The following is a 20,906-nucleotide window of genomic DNA, read 5'->3' on the forward strand; positions in this document are numbered from 1 at the left end:
ACATACTATTTGGAAAATTACAGCTCTTTCATCGGTTCCCAGCCTGGACTTTGTTACTATGATTTTAGGAGATGTAAGTGTTTCTTTCTTTCTTTCTTTCTTTCTTGCTTGCTTGCTTGCTTGCTTGCTTGCTTGATTTCTTCAAGAACAGATACACTGCAGCTTTCCTTGAGAAAACTTTTTTCATTTTATTTGTTCTACATTTATGTCTTCCATGGATTAGGACAAAGCATTAACAAATGTCAATCTTCAAATATTTTTTTCTTTTCTGCCAATCACCGTAGGTCTCAGCATTCTGAATTGAAAATGCCTGCCGTCTGGCAACACACTGCCTGTGTGGAACTTGGCAGATATCCAGAACAAAAAGAATATTGGAAACCATTGCTATTTCTGATATGATGAAACAACAGAGAAATACTGCAATATTGTTCCACGAGGAACCACAGCTTCACAGTCATTGCAATTAATTGATACAGTAATTCATATAAATGACAGGTCTGTGGAAATTCAGATTGAATGAAACATTGGGCTTTGAAATGCATGACATTTTATATTAACTTCCTATTCTCTGTTGTTGCTGGAGCATTAAACATTTAGAATATTTCATTTTCCCTCCACTGTTCCGCAGAGGTCTGAAACATAAAGTGAGAATCCAATAGCACATCTTTGGTGAAAACATAAAAAAGGATATCATGAGATAACAGAGAGGCCACAAGTCACTGCCACGATAGCCAATCAGTCACTTTGGTCAGTCACAGAGTATGGTCATATAGAAATACCTACAGCAAACCTGATGTTTTGCCTACTGAGAGGGATTTTGCAAGTTGAAATTGCAACACAAAAAGGAGGTCTGCTGAAAGAATCAGCCTGATCTCACATAAAAATCGGCAAGTGTGTGCTGATTTTTCTTTAGCCGAAATCGGTATATGTTGACCGAATTTGAAAACACTGCCACCAGAGGCTAAAGCGGTAAGTGATTCAGAGCATATAAACAAGTGTGACATCCATTTATATCCAAGAGAGGTCGCCAGAAGCCAGTTTAAAAAGAATTGTTTCCTGAACAGAGAAATGCTTATTTTATTTAATCTACCCCCCAACCAAAACCCAAATCTAACCTTAACCATTAGTAGAGACAAAATGCAATGTTAGGGACAAAAATACAACCTCCTTATCATGCTCGTGATTGTTTATACAAATGTGATTACTTCCTTGTTTGATTGGGGATTGAACTGTGGTCTCCCATGCAACTGACTACTAGTTGAGCCACGAGGGAAAGTAATTGTTGTTGAGCCATTCCAAATATGTCCGATGGGAAATCGGGCATGTCAGTGAGTCGGCATACTGTTGCCAGTCCTAGGGTAACCGAACTTTCGGAAACAGCATGCCGACTTCCCGTGTGATCATGCTGGAAAAAAATTCTATAAAGAACCTCATTATAAACCTGAGAGTAGAGGCTAAAATTAACTTTATTAAATTTTTCTGCCAATAATATTTCTTACTAGTAATGAAACTATATTTTGCATTTTGTAATAATTCCAGACCCTTCAACAATGGAATTAGCAAGCTGTTTATACGATAAAGTGTGAGTCAGATGTTTTCTGTTGTAACCAATTTGCAAATATTTTATTTCAGTTGCTCACCTTACTTAAACAAGTGACATACTGTCAGATACAATATTAAATATTTCTAACAATGTTGCAGTTCCTAAAAAAGTTACTGGTCGAAATGCTATTTAACTGCATTTGGCGCTTGTCAAATGTTAATTTTGGACCCTGCCTGAGAGTCTGTGATCAAATTTGACTTTTTAAAACCAGTCTTTTCTCTTTAAGTATCTGAGGTTATAAGATCCGTGTTGTCATTTCTTTCTTCCATCTAACACTGATGGAAGATTGCAAAGAAAAGCATGTTGAGAGATAACAGGGCAAGTTCAGGCTCAGTAACCATCACCAATAAGGCAGATCTGGGCTGTGTCTGTTTGTCATCGGATGCATCCAAACTCAGCTCTGTTTGGCTGAGCTCTGAACCAGTTCTCACCATCAACTTATTTCTACCAAGTTAGTAAAGCCTGAACTTTAGGCCTGGGCTCTGTTCTGTCAGAAAGAATCGAGATTAAAAGCACCACGGCTGTGAGTCTGCACCGCGGCCAGCCAGGCTAGCAGAGGATTAGAGGTGACTTGAAGGGATGGTTTGCAAAGCACGGACGAGAGGCGGTCAACTACACCTCTGATTCTGCTCAAGGCTGTTTTGACTGCCAGTCAAGAATTTGGGGGCGCTGAGAAAATGCAAGGTGTTGGACGGCTTTGTCTGCAGCTCTACCTGGATTGGTGGGATCTGGTTGTGTGTGACCTTCGGGTTACTTTAACAAGAAAAGTGCCAGCCCTTGCAGTCCTCTCCACTTCATCCCGTACTCACTGTATGTTTCGCAGGTTTCCATCAGCGAATGGTGTGGTGAAACTCCTTAAGTGAATGAGACAAAAAAGCCTCATGCCTCATGCTTTTTTGTCTCCCACTATAAAGCCTGGCAGCGCTGGGTATGCCTATGAAATATGATGTAAACATTGCTCAGATGTAAATATTAATTAGCACTGTGATACAACTATTGAGCAATAATGTAGCCAACTGGTTAAAGATCTGGTCTAACCAAATATTGTGGGTTAAAACCCCACAATCCCTGTCGAAAAGAACAGCTTAGACAAGCATGTTTTTTTTTATTTTTTTTATGCTGGTTCAGACTGGTTTGTGCTAGTCTGGTGTTTTTGTTAGTCATAGCCATGCTGTTGACTAACAAAAATAAATAAAATGATGGTCAACCAGAATGGTCTTTCTGCTAAAGCTCTTTGAGCAAGAGATTGTTGCTTGCTAACCTAGGTAAGAAGCATAGTTAAGAATGAGACAGGTAACTGCTGTACTTATGTGTCATGTCTAGATGTGTTTTTGTTCATATTTTGTGTTGATATCTTTTATTTTGAAAAGTGTTTCCATGTCATGTTATGTTCTGTTTCCTTGCCATGTCATGTGATTCCATGTTTCCATGTCATGTCATGTGATCTTGCTGTTTCCCTCATGTTCATGTGTCCTGTTCCCATTGGTTATAGTCTTGTTATTAGTTCTGTTATGTAATTGGTTCATGGTCATTGTCTTGTTATCTTGTTTATTAGTTCAGTCTTGTGGTTGGTTGTCTTGTTTACTTGTTACCCATGTCTGTGTATTTAAGCCCTCATGTTTGCCATTGTCTTTTGTCAGGTATTGTTTATGTAATGTTGTTTGGTAGTCAAGTCAAATCAAGTCCATGTTTATGCTTCTGTTCATGGTTTTTGGATTTCATGTTTTTGAATAAACTGCACTTGGGTTCTTCACATCACCATCGTCTTCATCTGCCTGTCATTGCCAGCATTCGTTACAGAATACCTGACCGCAAAATGAACCCAGCAGTTCAGCTTCTTCATTTACGTCAGGGGAATCGTCCCCTGGAGGAATATGTAGAGGACTTTTGTGCTCTGGCCAGCAGGGTCGATTTTAATGAGATTGCCCTCAAGGACTGTTTTCGCTTTGGGCTGAATGAGCCAATCTCCTCCTTGATGCCAGGCGGCCGGAGTACCTACAGCCTGACTCAATTTATCGACCTTGACCTACTGATATGTGGTTCATTGTTCACTGTGGGGGAGGTGGACGCCAAGCCAGCGTCCCACGTCATGGTCGCCGAGCCAGGGTCCCACGTCATGGTCGCCGAGCCAGGGTCCCACGTTATGGTCGACGAGCCAGGGTCCCACGTCATGGTCGACAAGCCTGGGTCCCACGTCATGGTCGATGAGCCAGGGTCCCACGTCATGGTCGCAGAGCTTGCACCACCTTCTGCCCCTGATCCTGAGTCAGCTCTATGCCATGTCACAGCCACGCCAGATTCAGCTCCATGCCATGTCACAGCCACGCCAGAGTCAGCTCCATGCCATGTCACAGCCACGCCAGAGTCAGCTCCATGCCATGTCACAGCCACGCCAGAGTCAGCTCCATGCCATGTCACAGCCACGCCAAAGTCGGCTCCATGCCATGTCATAGCCACGCCAGAGTCAGCTCCATGCCATGTCACAGCCACGCCAGAGTCAGCTCCATGCCATGTCACAGCCATGCCAGAGTCAGCTCCATGCCATGTCACAGCAACACCTCAGCCTGCTCCATGCCATGTCACAGCAACATCTCAGTCTGCTTCATGCCATGTCACAGCCGAACCTCAGTCTGCTCAATGCCATGTCACAGCCGAACCTCAGTCTGCTCCATGCCATGTCACAGCCAAGCCCCAGACTGCTCCATGCCATGTCACAAGCAAGCCTCTGCTCCACAGTCCAGGCCCGTCTCAGCTCCATGGTCCAGGCCCGCCTCAGCTCCATGGTCCAGGCCCGCCTCAGCTCCATGGTCCAGGCCCACCTCTGCTCTACGAGCCAGCACTCATGCCTGCCACGGCCAACGAGTCAGCATCCATGCCTACCATGGCCAAGTCAGGATACTGCCATACCATTTTACCACGTCATGCCATGTAGCCACGTCAAGTCACCACCCCCCCCCCACGCCCAGCTCCCTCTTGAACTCTGTGTTTTTGTTTTGGGGCATCGGGAGCCATCGGGGGATATGTCACATCTAGACGTGTTTTTGTTCATGTTTTGTGTTAATGTCTTTTATTTTGAAAAGTGTTTCCATGTCATGTTATTTCCTGTTTCCTTGCCATGTCATGTGATTCCCTGTTTCCATGTCAAGTCATGTGATTATCTTGTTTCCATCATGTTCATGTATCCTGTTCCCATTGGTTATAATCTTGTTATTAGTTCTGTTATGTCATTGGTTCATGGTCATTGTCTTGTTATCTTGTTTGTTAGTTCAGTCTTGTGATTGGTTGTCTTGTTTACTTGTTACCCATGTCTGTGTATTTAAGCCCTCATGTTTGCCATTGTCTCATGTCAGGTATTGTTTTGTAACGTTGTTTGGTAGTCAAGTCAAGCCCATGTTTATTTTTCTGTTCATGGTTTTTGGATTTCACATTTTTTAATAAACTGCACTTGGGTTCTTCACATCACCATCGTCTTCATCTGCCTGTCATTGCCAGCATTCGTTACATTATGAATGGAAGACATTGTAACACTGAATAAGGCGGCTCTAGAAATGGAAATCCCTCCTTTCAGTTAAGAGAGTCAATCACCTTTTTGATAGAGACATCATCTGTCAGTTAACTCTAGAATGTGCATGTGTATTAGCTGGACCAGCACCATTCCCATTAAAATCATGGTATTCAGAGTGTTTTCTGACGCAGTGTAAACTCTAGTGTGTAGACACCCAAAGAGATCTGAACTGTCATCAGTGAATACACTGTATTCAAAGAATGAACTATCACCATTGTGCACATGAGCAAGGCACTTAACCCCAGGTTGCTCGAGTGGGATTTTCCCTGTATTAAGCATACTGTAAGTCCCTTTGGATAAAAATGTCAGTAAAATGACAAATTAGATAAATTAGCTAACCAATTCAGACCATGTTGTCTTCTAACATTGAGCATGACCTGCAGTCCTAAGCTGTTCACTAGTATGGCAGGGGGAAAAAATATGAGGACGAGCAACTGGCAAACAGACAGAAATATCTGTTAAATAACTGTGGGCAGTATTTAGATAGAGGCCAGAACAGAGGGCATGGAAGTGTTGCTGACCCATTCAATGCCAGATGGCTGTAGCAGCACAGACGCTCTCTGCATGGTTCTGGCCAAACCTGTGAGAGTTAGATGTATCATGAAAACTGATCTATGCGCATGCCAAGCCTCAGCTTTCTGTTCAACACCAATCTGCAAAACTTTCATTACTCTGGCAGTAATAAATCACAAGTGAGAAAAGAGTAAGGTGTATGCATCTGGACATGCAACAGCAGGCCAAGCCCCATCCAAAAATGATGTTGTGAAAGCAACTAATTTGTTCCTGTGGTTTTGGAGGGTGCATTCTGCATGCTTAGCTCTTGAAGTGAGTTTGAAAGTTGATTAGCAGCAAATACAACAGTCACGAGTCTTGCTGACAGAAAAGGAGTTTGTCCTCCTTGAGAGGATTTAGGCAAGCTTTTATTTGATCTTGGAGTCAGCCGCGGCTCAACAAGCCATTTGTTTAACAGAGAGATGCACTGCTATGTGTGTCAATGTGTCAGCTCTAAGCACACAAATCTGGCAACTGTTGATCTGGAATTCCCGTTGGTGTCAATCTTTCGCAGGATGAAACAAAGCTGGCTGACTGAACTGCCTCTCCATGTCTGTTTTATTTCACACTTTGACTTAACAGGAACCAAGTTCTTATATTCTACCTCAGATATAGCTGTTGATTCTGTCCAACATCTCCATTGCAATTTGTCTCGAAACAACACGGTTAACATAGAAGCCACAAACACAGGACTTGTTGACATTTAAATAACAAAGATGGCATGTCTTGAACTTACAAACACTGAATGTTGAAGGTGAAATATGCATTTGATAAAAGTTCAAATACTTTTACAAAGCTCCTAATCTTAAAGAGATTAGCTAAATATGAAAATTATGTCATTATTTAATCACCCTCATATTATTCCAAGCCAGGTTGTTAACCTCTGTTACCATTCCTTTCATTGCATCATTTTCCATATTGTGAAAGTGTATGGATAAACTTTCATCTCTTTTTATGTTCCACAGAAGAAAGTCAAACTTTTGAACAACATGACAGTGAGAATCACAGAATCTTCATTTTTTTTTTTTTTTTTTACTTTCCCTTTAATATGCAGAGTCAACTTAGCCCTACATAGGGCAAGAACATAACGACACCACAGAAAATTAATGTATTGCTATTTTCCAACACATTAGGGCCCAAGTAGTACATTTCCATGTTTCTCTTTAAAAGATTGCTTTTATTTTCAATTAAAATAACATTGCAAAGGAACATTTCCCTTCAGGTCAGCAGCTGCTTTCTCAAAAAATGCCACCATACTTTTAGAGTTTGAGTTGATTCCTGCATTTATATACAAAATCATATGACCTCAGTATTTGCAGGAATCCCTTCTTAATATTTTTCACACACAAAACAAATATCGACCAATGGCAAACAGAGGGAGAGTTTTAGAAACCTGTCTGAAAACAATCATCATTTGCAATTAATTTTGGTGACGCTAGTGGTGCAGAATTTGGACACTTACCCTTTAATCCTCAGTTCTGCTGTTGCATTAAAAACAGTCAATATCACATCACTTAAGCAAAGGCCTAACAGATTGTTTCTCACATAGAGTCTCGGCTACATTAAAAATGTGTATTGCTCAGTAAAAGAGCTGCAGCAGAGCAGATAATTGATTTGCTTATTTTGCTTTGTGCCGATAGGCCTCTATTTATTCCACAGCGAAATTGTCAAAGGCAATTGAAGGGCAGATGGCACGCATACCGATCACCTCAGCGCGCTCTTAGTCTCACAAAGCAAGCGTCCTACCCTGAACCACACATATATCAATGCAGATGAAAATGCCCTGCTGGACTAATTATCACAGAATAATTAAAGATATGACCTGCATGGAGAGGGGAGAGGAGAGTCGGGAGGAGGGGGGTCTTGTCTGAAGGTGGTCCTGATGATGGAGTAAACAAAGGTAGTGTGCAGCCCCCAGGAGATGATTATGTATCAAAAGGTCAGAGCTTATACAAGAGCAAAGAGGGAGGGGGAAGGGAGAACGAGCGAGGTGGAGACACAGAGACAGAGATGGGCGAAACACAATTTTGTGGCCCTTTCAGAGCATTCGAATATTTTAAGTGTAGCCACTTGACCATGAGGACTGCAATGCCCTGTTGAGAGCTTTCATAGGCCACAACAACGCAAGACTGCTGATGGCTATTTCGTGAAAACATTAGTTGCACTAATAGCCTTGAGCGAATGGTCAGAAGGCCTTTTCTCTTGACATTCATGAAGGACCTGAGTAGCCCAGCAGAAGAAGTTTATTAATTACGCCAAGATGGCTTATAATTCCGGGAAATAAAAAAAAGCAAGAAATTCGGACCAATGCCAGGAATTCTGGAAGCGCCTTCCATAAATGGACTAACACCTGCAATGTAACTGGCCAACCTTCACCCAAAACCCCCACAACTGTCAAGCACATTCCAGAGAAAGAACAGTTACCATGGAAACCTGGGATTTCCAGAGAAATCCAAAAGATGCTCCGTTGTATGTTCATTCATTCAGAACACATAAACACTTTAAATTATATGCCGAATGAACATCATGTGACTATGAAAACTTTCCTTTAAATGATTCCTTTGTATTTTCTTTTTAACCGGACACAAAACGAATGCTTTTCTCTTTCACAAGGCACAAAACAAACTTTTCTTGGGTTTTACAATGCATATACATATATTATGAACTTTAAAACTATCAAAAGACTCAATTGTAACATTGTTATACACTGCACAATGCATAGTCTGTTTTGCTATACCAAAAAATGACAAAATGATCTCACACAAATGATTAGAACCTGATTGTAAACTTTAACATATGTGTTACGACTTGTAATCATTGTTATAACTGACAAATTTGGATATTGTCGTTTTTATCTTGTTTTATTCATGCTATATCACTAGTATTGTGATCGTTTACTTTAAACATATCATGCCTTCTATTGTTGAGTTTCATGTTGCATGTCTCCAATGCTAAAGAAGTTATTTTTATCACAATATTAAAATGCATGATTAAAACATTGCCCTTTCTGAGCGGGAAACAAAATCTTCACACACACAGAGAACTCATAAATCACCTTTAAGAATGTGGTAAGGAACTTCCGCATGCCACTTCTGATTGGCTTAGAACCTTTTCAGGGTTGGACCAGACAGAACGGGTTAAAAGACCCGCCATGACAATTTCTCACTCTCTCTGGTCAGTGATTCTCTGGTACTGCTCCTTGAGAAGGGCCTAGGTCCAGCCCTAAACTCCCTTGAGACCACGAGGCCCCATCCAGTGTCCTCATCAGCTAAGTTCACGAAGTCTCCAGAATGTAGAAGTGCAAACTTCTTCTACAGCCGTCTCCGAGGCTCTGCTGCTTTTTCATCAACAATCCAGTGTGCATATTCAATTTCTGAGGAAATTGACACTCCAGCTTCATCAGAACTTCAAGACATTCTAACTAAACACTTCCATAAGCCAAGCTAAAAGGACATTAAAGGACCTCAAGGAACTTCACCAAACTTCAACGCCAAACAACAAACGTAACGCAAGTACAAACCTCCAAACTTTCGTTGAAAGTGCTGGTGTCTCTTTAATATAATTTGAGTAACCTGATCTCAAATTAAGGCGTACTAGAAATATTTGGTGGTTTTAAGGCAAGGTCTAGACTCCATAAAGTTCATTTTCTTGTCACATTTTATTTCCATTCATTCTCTGTCAAAACTCATTCATTAATCTGTGTTCATGTTTGTCTATTGTGGTAGTTTAGTTTTATGTTGTAGATTAGTCAATAAACTTTGTTTTTTATTTGAAGAGAAGTTGACTGTGATATATTTTGATAAATAAATCTGTCACTTGAATTTTAAGATTACACTACATGCTCAAACAATATTTCAACATATTTGTGATATTATTTTCAGTGGCCATGAGAACAGTATTGCTCTAGTCTAAAGAGTTAACAGATACATTACGTCAAGTCAGCGCTGGCTGCAAGTTGAAAGACGAAAAGATTAATTCTGTTCACTGTTCCCTGAATTATTCACAGTTCCCTTCTTGAGCTAAATTCCTTACATATAAATTATTAGTAGATACAAATAACCAGTTGTATTACGTATTAAATGGTGGAGATTTTTTTTTATTTAGATTTCTAATCTGCTCATTTGTCATTTATCTTACAAATTGGCTGAACATGACCAATATTGCAAATCACTTAGTCTTTGTGTTGTATTTTATATTGTTTCCTACATTATTTTGGTGGTCGAGTGCAGCCAAGAATAAAACTAATTACTTACTAATTCCCTACATTCAGTAATGACGTTTAAACGATAACTCCTGCTATGATGACCCTTAAACATGGTCTACGTGGGCTAACTTGTATCTCCATGAGACTTAAATAGCAGTGTCTTCAAAATTTTTTACCTCTTTTGCCATTTTGGATCAACTTGGACTAGAAATTTTATGTTGACCCCTCCAGAGAGCGGGCACTCTAGCTAAAAGCTGAGTGTAGTAGGCCGAGTAGTGGTTTGGGGAGCTTTTTAAGGTATCCAGCATTTCCTCCTCCATAAGGGATAAAAAAACACAGAGTGCTCATTCACATGCACGCGTGAATGGCATACTCATATCATATGGGTGATTTGATAGTGGAGCTTCAAGCTCAGCCATGTATGCAGAGGCTTTGGAGTGTCTAGATCATGTTTGCCTACAGAGAATGCAGGGTAGCATTTACCATACAAGAATCTGTCAGATTATTTCTGGCAATTCCTTTAAATCAAATCAGTGTTTGCCAGTGCAAGTGGCACTTTTTGAAATGGAATGCTTGATTCAGTTTTCTCACTAAAGGTGTCTGTCACACACACACACACACACACACACACACACACAAAATAGATTATTTAGGTTTTTTTTTTTTTTTTTTTTTTCAAAGCTGAAATTAGCTCAGTGGGAGGGAACAGTAATCACAAAGAGGGAAGCACCTGCTCGGATACAGGTGTATAAAAGCTATTAACACAGAGAGAAGAAACAGTGGGAAGGCACAGTAAACTCACTCAAGTTGTGACAAATTGATAACAATGTTGTGTACTTTTTTAAATATAGAGTTTATTTAGGGCTTCATATTATCAATGGAACATTTGTCATGACTTAATGATAAAGGCACATTCAGTGTCTAGTAAAATAATGTACCACCAAAAGCAGAATATGTTAACTAACTTACACTGATATAATATTGAATTGCATAATGAATTACATTACAATGAATTTATGAAAGTAATAGATAAAGAACTGGAAATAATAATCAAAAATCGTTCACATTTTACAAAAGCACACCTAAACACTTGTTTGTAGGATAATATAATATAATATAATATAATATAATATAATATAATATAATATAATATAATAAAATATAATATACCTTGAGTATTAAGATATAATATAATATACCTTGAGAAGTCCAGAATCCAGATCTGTAATATGTATTATATTAGTAATATGTCACTAGGCTATATAATAACGTAAGTAATATGTTTTGTTTTGGGGGCTGGGGACTTTTCGTGAACAGCTCTTAATTTCATAAGCCTCCAGTTATTTTCACAAGCTCTGTGGCTAAGATGAAAATGCAATTTGCATTTTGCCTCCATGACTAGCAGGCCTTTTTCAAGCAGAAAATAAAAGAAGCAAGTTTTGCAGTTAAAATCAAGTATTTCTTAACAGTTATGTGTGACAATTACATCTTCAACCCACACATATATAGATTATTTATATATATAAAAAAACTAAAGTATTATTTTTTCTGAGCAGACAGTATGTCAGTCCATGTTTTGAAGTCATTTTTTTAATATATATACAGTATAAAGTTTCATCTTTAGTTTTAAAACCAGCGAAGGCATTAAAAATGTTACATTCATCTTAAATATATTCAGTTATATTTACATAATTATGTTAAATATGATACAAACAACATATACCTGTAACTGTGCTTAATAATAGCATAATTTTCACTGATAGGCAGTAATCTTGGATGATTGCTTTAAATGGGGCATCTCTGCAAACACTGACCATCTTTAAATGCTATAGGCCTCATTGGCTTTCACCAGCATAAGCGAACTCAGACATCTGTGTAATCACTAAAAAGTAATAACTGGTTTTGAAAATATTTTTTTCTGGGTTTACCTTTATCTGACAGAGAAAGATGTTCAGTCTGAGAAACTGCCCATGCTTCAGTCAGAATCAACCAATAATTGCTCGTAATACTGAGTGGTTAATGCTATGTGCCCTGAAGTAAAAGCCCCATTTCTGTTTTGCCAACTATTATGTTGCCTCTATTTAGGCGTGTTTTGTAATTAGGCTTGAAGCCCCTCCCCTATCTTAGCAAAGCCTCTTTAGACTCCCATTGCTGTCAACTGAATGCTGAAAACTGTACGCCTAATGCCATCTCAAAATCAATCTGTGTGAACACCCCATGCAGCCCAGAGCTCCCGCTGGTGCTCGGGACTAACAATAAAGACCAGTAAATGTATTCCTATCAGCCAGGCAAGCAGACATGTGTACACTAAAACACTCCCCAAAGAGAGCAAAAATAAATGCCGTCCCCCCCAAACCTCCCACTTCCCCTCACAAACACACACACACACACACACGTAGAAAAAAAAAAAACATGCACACATATAGTGTGAAATGTAAAATACCAGTCGTTGGATAGTGGTACATAAAACTGCACTTTGCTAGAATGGGTGGCACAATGTAGGTGGAGACATTCTTTGCGGTACCCTGAGAGGATACAGCTCTGACAAGCAAGCACTCTGTGTCCTGTTGCAGCTGAAGCTAATGGCAATACAAAAGCTTACAGCACAGAAATCAAGAAGACCACAGTGAAAATGATTATCTGTCTAGTTGCTAAATAAATGGAGCACAAAAGAAGACACTTTGGGTGTTCTCTTCACTAGCCACAGTACAAAGGCACCCCTCAGTTAGAAGTTTTCGGACCAGTGGAGGTTATCTCCCCGAAGACACAGTTGAAGATGACTCTCCTCAACTACGCGTATTCTTAAGCAATAACAACGAGAGCCGTATTATCCACCCAAGAATACCCGTCACCGAAGAGAGCCTTAGAAAAAGGGGGGGATATTCGCCTGACTTTCAGCCATCCACAGTGGCCTAGGCCAAACCAGAGTTCTCTCTCTAGGGGAATTGATTGAAGATGCCCTTTACCACAAGGCAAGGCCCCCATCAAAGGTTGCATCTGCAGACAGAAATGAACACACTTTGCATTTGGAGCAGGAGAGGGAGAAACTGCTAGGGAGGATATTGCATGTAAAATGTGGCCCTTCCCTGGGTTTAACTAGTTATGTGGAGAGGCAGATGGTGAGGGGATCGTCTTACCTGGGAGAGGGGGCTCATGGATCTCACATCTTGTCCACAGTCCAGCCCGGCCCCTGGGGTGGCTCTATTAGCACTTGCAAACATCCAAGCAAAATCTGGGGCAATGAAAAGAGTAGAAATTAAAAGTTGTCAGTGCCTGTGTTAACCAAAGAACATGATTTGTGGGACAGTCTGGATGGATGGATGGATGGATGGATTGATTGGATGGATGGATGTCAGGCAATGAACTGGCTGTCTGACCAGCATTCTTATTATCAGTCTCTTGCATAGTATTTCATAAGCATTGTCAGAAATTCTCTCCAACTAAGATTTAACATTGCTTATTGCACACCACATTAATAGTCAACCACTGTCACCTTCAAAGTCTCACATGCTCATCATACACATTCAGGGAGGGAGAGAGAGAGAAAGAGAAGAAGAAGAGACATACAGAAAATCCATTAGCAGTAGGAAGCAAATTACAGATCGTTTGGGGGGAAAAGTGAATGCAATGATGGCTGTCAGAAACGGGGAACAATGACTGTTATTATGGCTATCATTTTCTGAGGGGTGCAGCAGCTCCCAAATGGAAGTGGAAAAAGATGGACATCAGAACATGTATTTTTCAAGCCTTGTGGAATTCATTCATACACACTTTCGTTTTCACATGGAACCAAATAATTATTTTCTTTTCCATTTTTTAATCATCTTTTTTTGACTATAGAAGATGTAGATGTGTAAAATATGGATATGCATATTTGTTTGCTAGTGTTATAACAGCTTTCTAAAAAAAACACAAATTACTGGGGAAAGAGATTTAAAAATATAAATAAAAAAATTATGTACATAGAATGTACAGTTAATGACAGTGATTGATTACATGACACAAGAAGCTCCATACTTGCTGTATAAAGCCAACACATTATGATAATACACATTACCTTTAAAAACACAGAGTAAACATGGATTATGGCTATTTAACATGCTCTAAACACAAACCCTCTCCGACAAACCCATCTGCTAATGCTTATAACAATTCTGTTTCATTTTCTTACACAAAACATCTATTTGTATAATATCAAAACATGTAACATATAAAATCACCAAAAAGAATTCTTCACATGTTGTAGCTACCATAATGGCACAAAAACTGGTTCTCATAGAAACAGGCATGTAAAACACAAACTCCCTTCTTATCTTATTTGGACAGCCCTGTCAAATCTAAAAGACCTCAGTCTTCCCCACCACCCTCTCCACAATGCCCCCAAAACATGCATACAACCCTGTCCATGCCAGGTTCCCATGGTTAATCAGCTATGGACGACATCTTCCAGAATGGCCAGATACAAATAAATAGCACAGAGACTCAAAAATATATGTATTTGGTCTTCAACTTGTTTGTTTTCACTGTCAAAACCATTTTCCTGCAGCAGGTGCATCAGTCAGAGTCAGAGTGACTGTCCCAATCCTTTTGTGACTTTTCCCTCCATTTTGAGACATTTGAAAGCAAAAATAAATAAATAAATAGAATGTGAGGTGGACAAAGAGAGGACAAATGAAAAAAAAAGAGGAGACAAAATGTGACAGAGAGGGAAAGAGAAGCTTTTTTTTCTTGTGTAGCTCCTCTTCATTCCACTCACACATCATTACAGACGCTCACTGACACACGGCTCCCGCTGCCTGCCAGTGATTGCCATTTAATTGAAGGAGCAGAGATCCCATGAATATGTTAATATGGCAAATACAGTTGACAAATCCAGAAGAAAAAATATCCTCCGCCCTGATAGTAGCACGATTACACAAATCTGCAGCACAGTGACAAATCAGCTCAACCAGTACCCAAGGCAACAAATCTTTCCCCCATGATATTGTGACGAGTCACAAAAGGAACAAAAGCAAAGTAGTGGCAAAAAAAAAAAAAAAAAAAAAAAAAAACAGGCACAAATCCTTACTCCACTGAAGCAGGCTTACCCTAGAGATATCTTCCTCTCCCACTACACAGCAGCTCCCACTGAGCACAAAGCCGCTGCTCCATCTGCTGTGAGCCGGGGAGGCTGAAGCTGCCGTGCCTTCGTTTCCTTCAGGTTTCTGTGCCGCGGATCTGTCACTGCTGCTGTTAAGACCCTGTGCTGTCAGCTTCTTCCAGCCACAAGCATGCCAGATCCCCTCCCAATGAGAGCAGGTGCTGGAGGATACACTTGCTGGGGAAGCGGAGAAGAGAGGTCTGCCAGTTGTTGCACACAGCAAACTAAGTCACAGGAGGATGAGAGGAGCAAGGGAGTTAGAGGGAATACAGAGTGAGAGAGAGAGCAAGAGAGAGAGAGAGAGAGCGAGAGAGAGAGAGAGAGAGAGAGAGAGAGAGAGGAGAGAGAGGGTGGGAGAGAAGGAGTGGGAAAGAGGGACAGACTGAGAGTGAGTATGTGGCTGTAATGATAAGATACTGAGAGAGAGAGAGAGAGAGAGAGAGAGAGAGAGAGGAATATCTACAATACCCAACCACAGGGCGAAGCAAGGAAAGATCTGTTTGTCTTTCGATTTAAGGAGGGATGGACATTGAGAAAGAGTAACGGAGAGAGAAAGAGAGAGAGAGTAATTCGATTTGAGGTCCAACGCAGTAAGCACAGGCAGTGAGACATGGATCTCAAGCATCTAATGGTGCATTAATTGAAAGAGATCTGATGCGTGCTCCTCTCAGTCTAGTCTTCATACCATCTCATTGGAGTGCACCCCAGTCCTCGAGGACCACCGGGACAACAGTTCAGGAAGCATCATTAAAACCAGCATGGTCATCTCCACAAACCCTTCATTTCATTGTGAAAATCATTCGCTGTTAATAAAGACATTTCAGTAAAAATGACAACATATAAAATGCTGAAACACTCTGCAAATGTATTCTATATCCTATGTTTAAAAATTACTCAAATTAAATTCTATAAGCTAAATAATGTCAATGTCCTATTTCTCATGCTTGAACCTGTCTGTTTCTTCATAATTGTATCAACTAACAGTATGGAAATGAACATAGAATAGTATGCTATTTACGTATTAAATATTACGTATAAAGAAGTATTGTAACTATATGGAACACATCTGGCTCAATATTTGTAGAATTAGTGTAGTGCCCAAAATCTTTATTCAAAATTTTGAATAAAATCATATTATTAATAATGTAAAAAGGAGACTATTTCTTAAGACCACATCACAAAACATTTAATCATTATTAAACCTCATGCGAAATTAGTGTGTTTCAGTCTTATCTCAAGAAAGACACATTCACAGACTGGACAGCTGAAATGAGCCATTGTGATATTTGGAAAAGTCTTCATGCAGTTATCAATTGTGTTGTAATGGAGAAATAAAACAATACATTGCAAGTAAAAAAAAAATAAAAAATAGCAGGTGTTAATTTCTTAAACAGAATCGAGATATATCACCATATTGAAAGTACAAATATCAGAGATAACAATATATTTGACAGATAGAAAATAATGAATCATGTCTTGCTTTTAGCTAAGACAAAGGCACCGATGTGATTGACCCCATTTTGCAACTACATACTGCCCTCTGTTGGTTTGTCCACATATTCCAGAGCCACTCCTTGAAGCATTCAAATGGCTTATAGAGCCACAATTACCATAATGTTTAAAGAATATATTGTTTCTAAGACCACTTGATAATCAAATAACACTGTTAAAATCTGTTTATTTAGTGTTATTAGCAGGGACTAAAAACTAAATGTTTTTCATTTCGATTCGTTCTGAGCAAAAACTGTATTTTTGTTCCAGTTCAGAAGTTCCGCAGCCTCCTTTCCTAATGGTAACCGGTTAGAACAAAATAAAAGAACAGTTAATAATGTAATTTTTAAAATGACAGTACTTTGCGCTAATGGGTGGGTGAAATACCAATTGCAGCGTTGCCAGATCTCACAAGAGAAACAAGCAACATGGTCTGAAACAAACAAGCCCAAAATAGGCTACTTGCCTCAAAAAATAAGCAAACATAAGTAATTCATTTTTTTTCCCTGTGTGGTGGATTTATCAACATAGAAATCATAATAAGCAGTTAATTAACAGTTAAGTATAATTTTATTACAGATTATCTTCTCAGTCAAAACCCGGCAGCATCAAATCTGTATTAATGCATCATATCTAACAATAATTCAGTGAAGTCTTGGAAACAAATGAGAAACATACTTTTTACCTCTAATAATGTTTTCCTTGAATCTCGATTAGATGTGCATGTAAACTGTATGTAGTTTTTATACATAGTTGTTAAAAAATCTTCATTCACAGAATGCGACACCCACAATGGACAGTTAGGCAAAGAAATGTGAGATGCAGCAGTTTCCTTCAGGATCAAAGCACATGTTTCATTTTTCCAGGCAACATGAAGTGGTGTAGTTGAAGAAAAATGTACTGTGATAAACCCTTTGGCCTTTGATTTCATGAAAAAATGTTCGGAACAAAGTTAACTGGTTTTCAGTTATGTTCTGCTAAAAATTTTGTTCGTTTTCGGTTTTCGCTCCTTGAACCATTTTTGTCCCTGGTTATTAGGCTAGATTAATATATACTGACAATGTAGATAAGCCAACAATTGATAAAAAGCCATTTATAAAGACATCGCTCACCATAACCATTATGAAAATCAATATAAGTGTGCCAAAAACATTTAGTAAACCTGAATGACTTTCTGTGTAATTTAGTATAATCCTTAAATGGCCTAATTTTGTTTTCTTGACCTAGGTTTGATTTTGAACCATTAATGCCAGTATGGAAAACATATGCAATGAAAGTGAATGGTGACTGAGGCTGTCATTCTGCCTAACATCTCCTTTTGTGGTCCACAGAAGAAAGTCAGCTACTTAAAGAGTGAGTAAATGTTAATTTTTGGTGGTGAACTATCCCGTATTATACCACTATACAGAACTATACCATCTCTTAAAACATTATGCAATCATTCTTGAATATCTCATGTCTCGTAAGTCAGTTGTTTTGCAAACAGGCCTCTCCTGAGTGCTTTTGGTTATGGCAAGCATTTTTGTATTTTTCCTGTTATTCACTTACACTTGCTTAAGGAAAATCTTTTGAATCAATAGTGCGATATTGAATGGCTCCCACAGTATCATATATCCCTGGTTATAAACCCCAGACTTCTTTATAGAGGCATGGTACGGCATGCTAACAATCTTCTACAAATATCTTTAGGCAAGGATGTACAGTACGTTGTATCAATATCTATTTTTAAAAACGAGTTTTTCCAACTTCAGCGTTATTGTCGTACGAGGAAAATGGATTGCATAGAGATTGTTACTCTCTGTGTTCACATTTCCAGCATTCTCCAATAGTGCAGTTTAGCACATTCTCGACCAAAAGTAGACAACTGATCAAATTTAAATGGTATTAGCAGTTTAACAATATACAGTACAGTATAAAGGTTCCCCAAGACAGCTGAACCTGCCAGTGGCCCGAGATGTGAATGCACACACCCACACTCCAACTGGATCACGGGACTGGCACGTCCTGCCAGATTAGAAGCAATCAGAAGAGAGTGGCAAAAATGTTCTCTTTTCTCTGCCCCTCCCCCTCTCCATTCCCCAGCACACATATGCTAATTGGCTACTCTCTCATGCAAATTATTTACAAGTTATGAGAGCTGCGAGTGGCATCTGTTGAGACCAGTCTGCTTCGAGCATGTGTGTGTGAGTTTCTGTGTGAGCGTGTGTGTATTTCTGGGTCATTATACTGTGATTAACAAATAAAAATACAAGCCCTTTCTTAATTTTTGGTGCGCATTGGTACCTGTGATCCATATTATTTGCATTCAAAACACACCATTAAACTGGAGTTCACATGTGAAGGTCTTAGATACTAAAAGTCGCCATTATTTCTGATCCAGCAATGTAGGAGCGAGTGGCGTTCACGGAACAGAACAGCATAATCTTGCAAAGCTCTCATCTCCATATTGTCTCTGGTTGGCCCCCACCACTGTCAGACAGTTGCATTCAGCATGCATGACAGCACAGCAGTACATCTCCACATCATTCAGCAGTCAACAGTCTTACAGGCCATTTGAATTGCAGCAGACAAGGCCAACTCCAGGCGAATCCTTGCCTGACAGGGGGACTGTGCATGAAATCATGCAAAACATATGAGCTCTTGATTGGATGTCCACTCCAATGTGATATATACACCCTACAATGTGTGTGTTTGTGTGTATATGTGTGTGCATGTCTGCTTGTGTGTTGGACCGTGGCTGACGGGTTGTTGACACATTCTCATTACACTGGGATCATGTTGCTTTTGGCCTCGAGTGGCTGGCTGCTGTTCCTCTGCCTCACACATACTCAGCCACATATTCTATTATCAAAAACTCATGGAGTATTTGATTATGACAATGTCATTTGAAAGAAAAGACACCTTTTCTTTCCATTGCCATCCTACATTCTTAAAAAAACTTAATATAGAAACTGTTCTTTGATCTTAAGGATTAGTTCACAAAAAAGGGCTCTGGCATCATTTACTCATGTACTCATTACCCATATGTTATTCCAAATCTGTATGATTTTTTTGTTGTTGATGTTGAATACAAAAGGAGCCACCAAAAGTCACCATTGAACATTTTTTTCATATAATGAAAGTGTATGGTGACTGAGATTGTCAGTCACTAACATTCTACCTAACATCTCCTTTTCTGTCCCATGGAAGAAAGAAAGTCATATGCATTTGGAACAAAATGAGGGTGAGTAAACAATGACAGAATTTTCATTCCTTTGAGGGATAGTTCACCAAATATGAACTTAACATCCTTCACTTACCCTCATATTGTTTCAAACTCATATGACATTCTTTCTCCCATAGAACACAAAAGTAAATATTTTGAAAAATGTATTGGTCGCTCTTTTCCATGCAGTTACAGTGAATGGGGTCTGGAGCTTTCAAGCTTCAAAAATGGCACAAAAGCACCATATGGTATCAAATCTTGTCTGGTGAGATTATTTCATGAGAGAAGAGGCAATGTCCAGTTCGAGGCTTTTTTTCATACATTCAGATCTCAGATGCTAAGAACCTGTTTAAGTAACGGGAGCCAGCTGGTATGTGATAGCTGTGCGGTTTGTGTAAACCTCCCTCCCCAGGCCTCAAGAGGCACACTAGTGACCGAAGCTAGTGGCTATAGCCTTTAGCCTCCTCGTTAACGCGCCCACCTCCCAGTCTGGCTGATGCCAGTTTGAATCCCGCTCAGAATGGGTTGAGCAGGACCGGTTACATTTACACCTGGTATTAAGATGCGTTTTTGGTGATCCTATCACATGTGGTCAGCACTAAATACTGGTCTAAACGGGGTCTAAAACATTTTGTGATCGGATCATAAAAACCACATACGAATGTGGTCAAAATTGTGACCGCGTCACATTTGAGGTGTAAACACTAATCCGTCCTGTATGCGTCCTGGCAGCAGCGAAGTACCACCCCTTCCCTGTCAATCAACTGCTGCGCTGAAACAAGAGTTTAAACTTTGTCAGTTACAAGCGGCTTTAAAAGGAATAAAATACCCAATCTGAAAATTTAAAAGAGCGGACATTTTCACAAGCATGAGAACTTCACAGAACTTCTTCAGTGTGCCTGAAATCAACATGCAGGGACACTTATGAGAAGCACGAACAGTTGCAGCTTGGAATATAGTGCACGAGTCATACTTTTATGATACATTTTGGCGCATTTGCATTTGCATACTGACAGCTTCAGTCTCCATTCATTGTAATTGCATGAAAACAGAGACTTGTACTACTTTTTTGTTCCAGAGAACAAATAACAACATACATGTTGGGAACAACATTAGGGTGAGTAAATAATGATAGATTTTTCATCC

The sequence above is a fragment of the Myxocyprinus asiaticus genome, chromosome 5 (assembly GCF_019703515.2).
Source record: "Myxocyprinus asiaticus isolate MX2 ecotype Aquarium Trade chromosome 5, UBuf_Myxa_2, whole genome shotgun sequence".
Classification (NCBI taxonomy): domain Eukaryota; kingdom Metazoa; phylum Chordata; class Actinopteri; order Cypriniformes; family Catostomidae; genus Myxocyprinus; species Myxocyprinus asiaticus.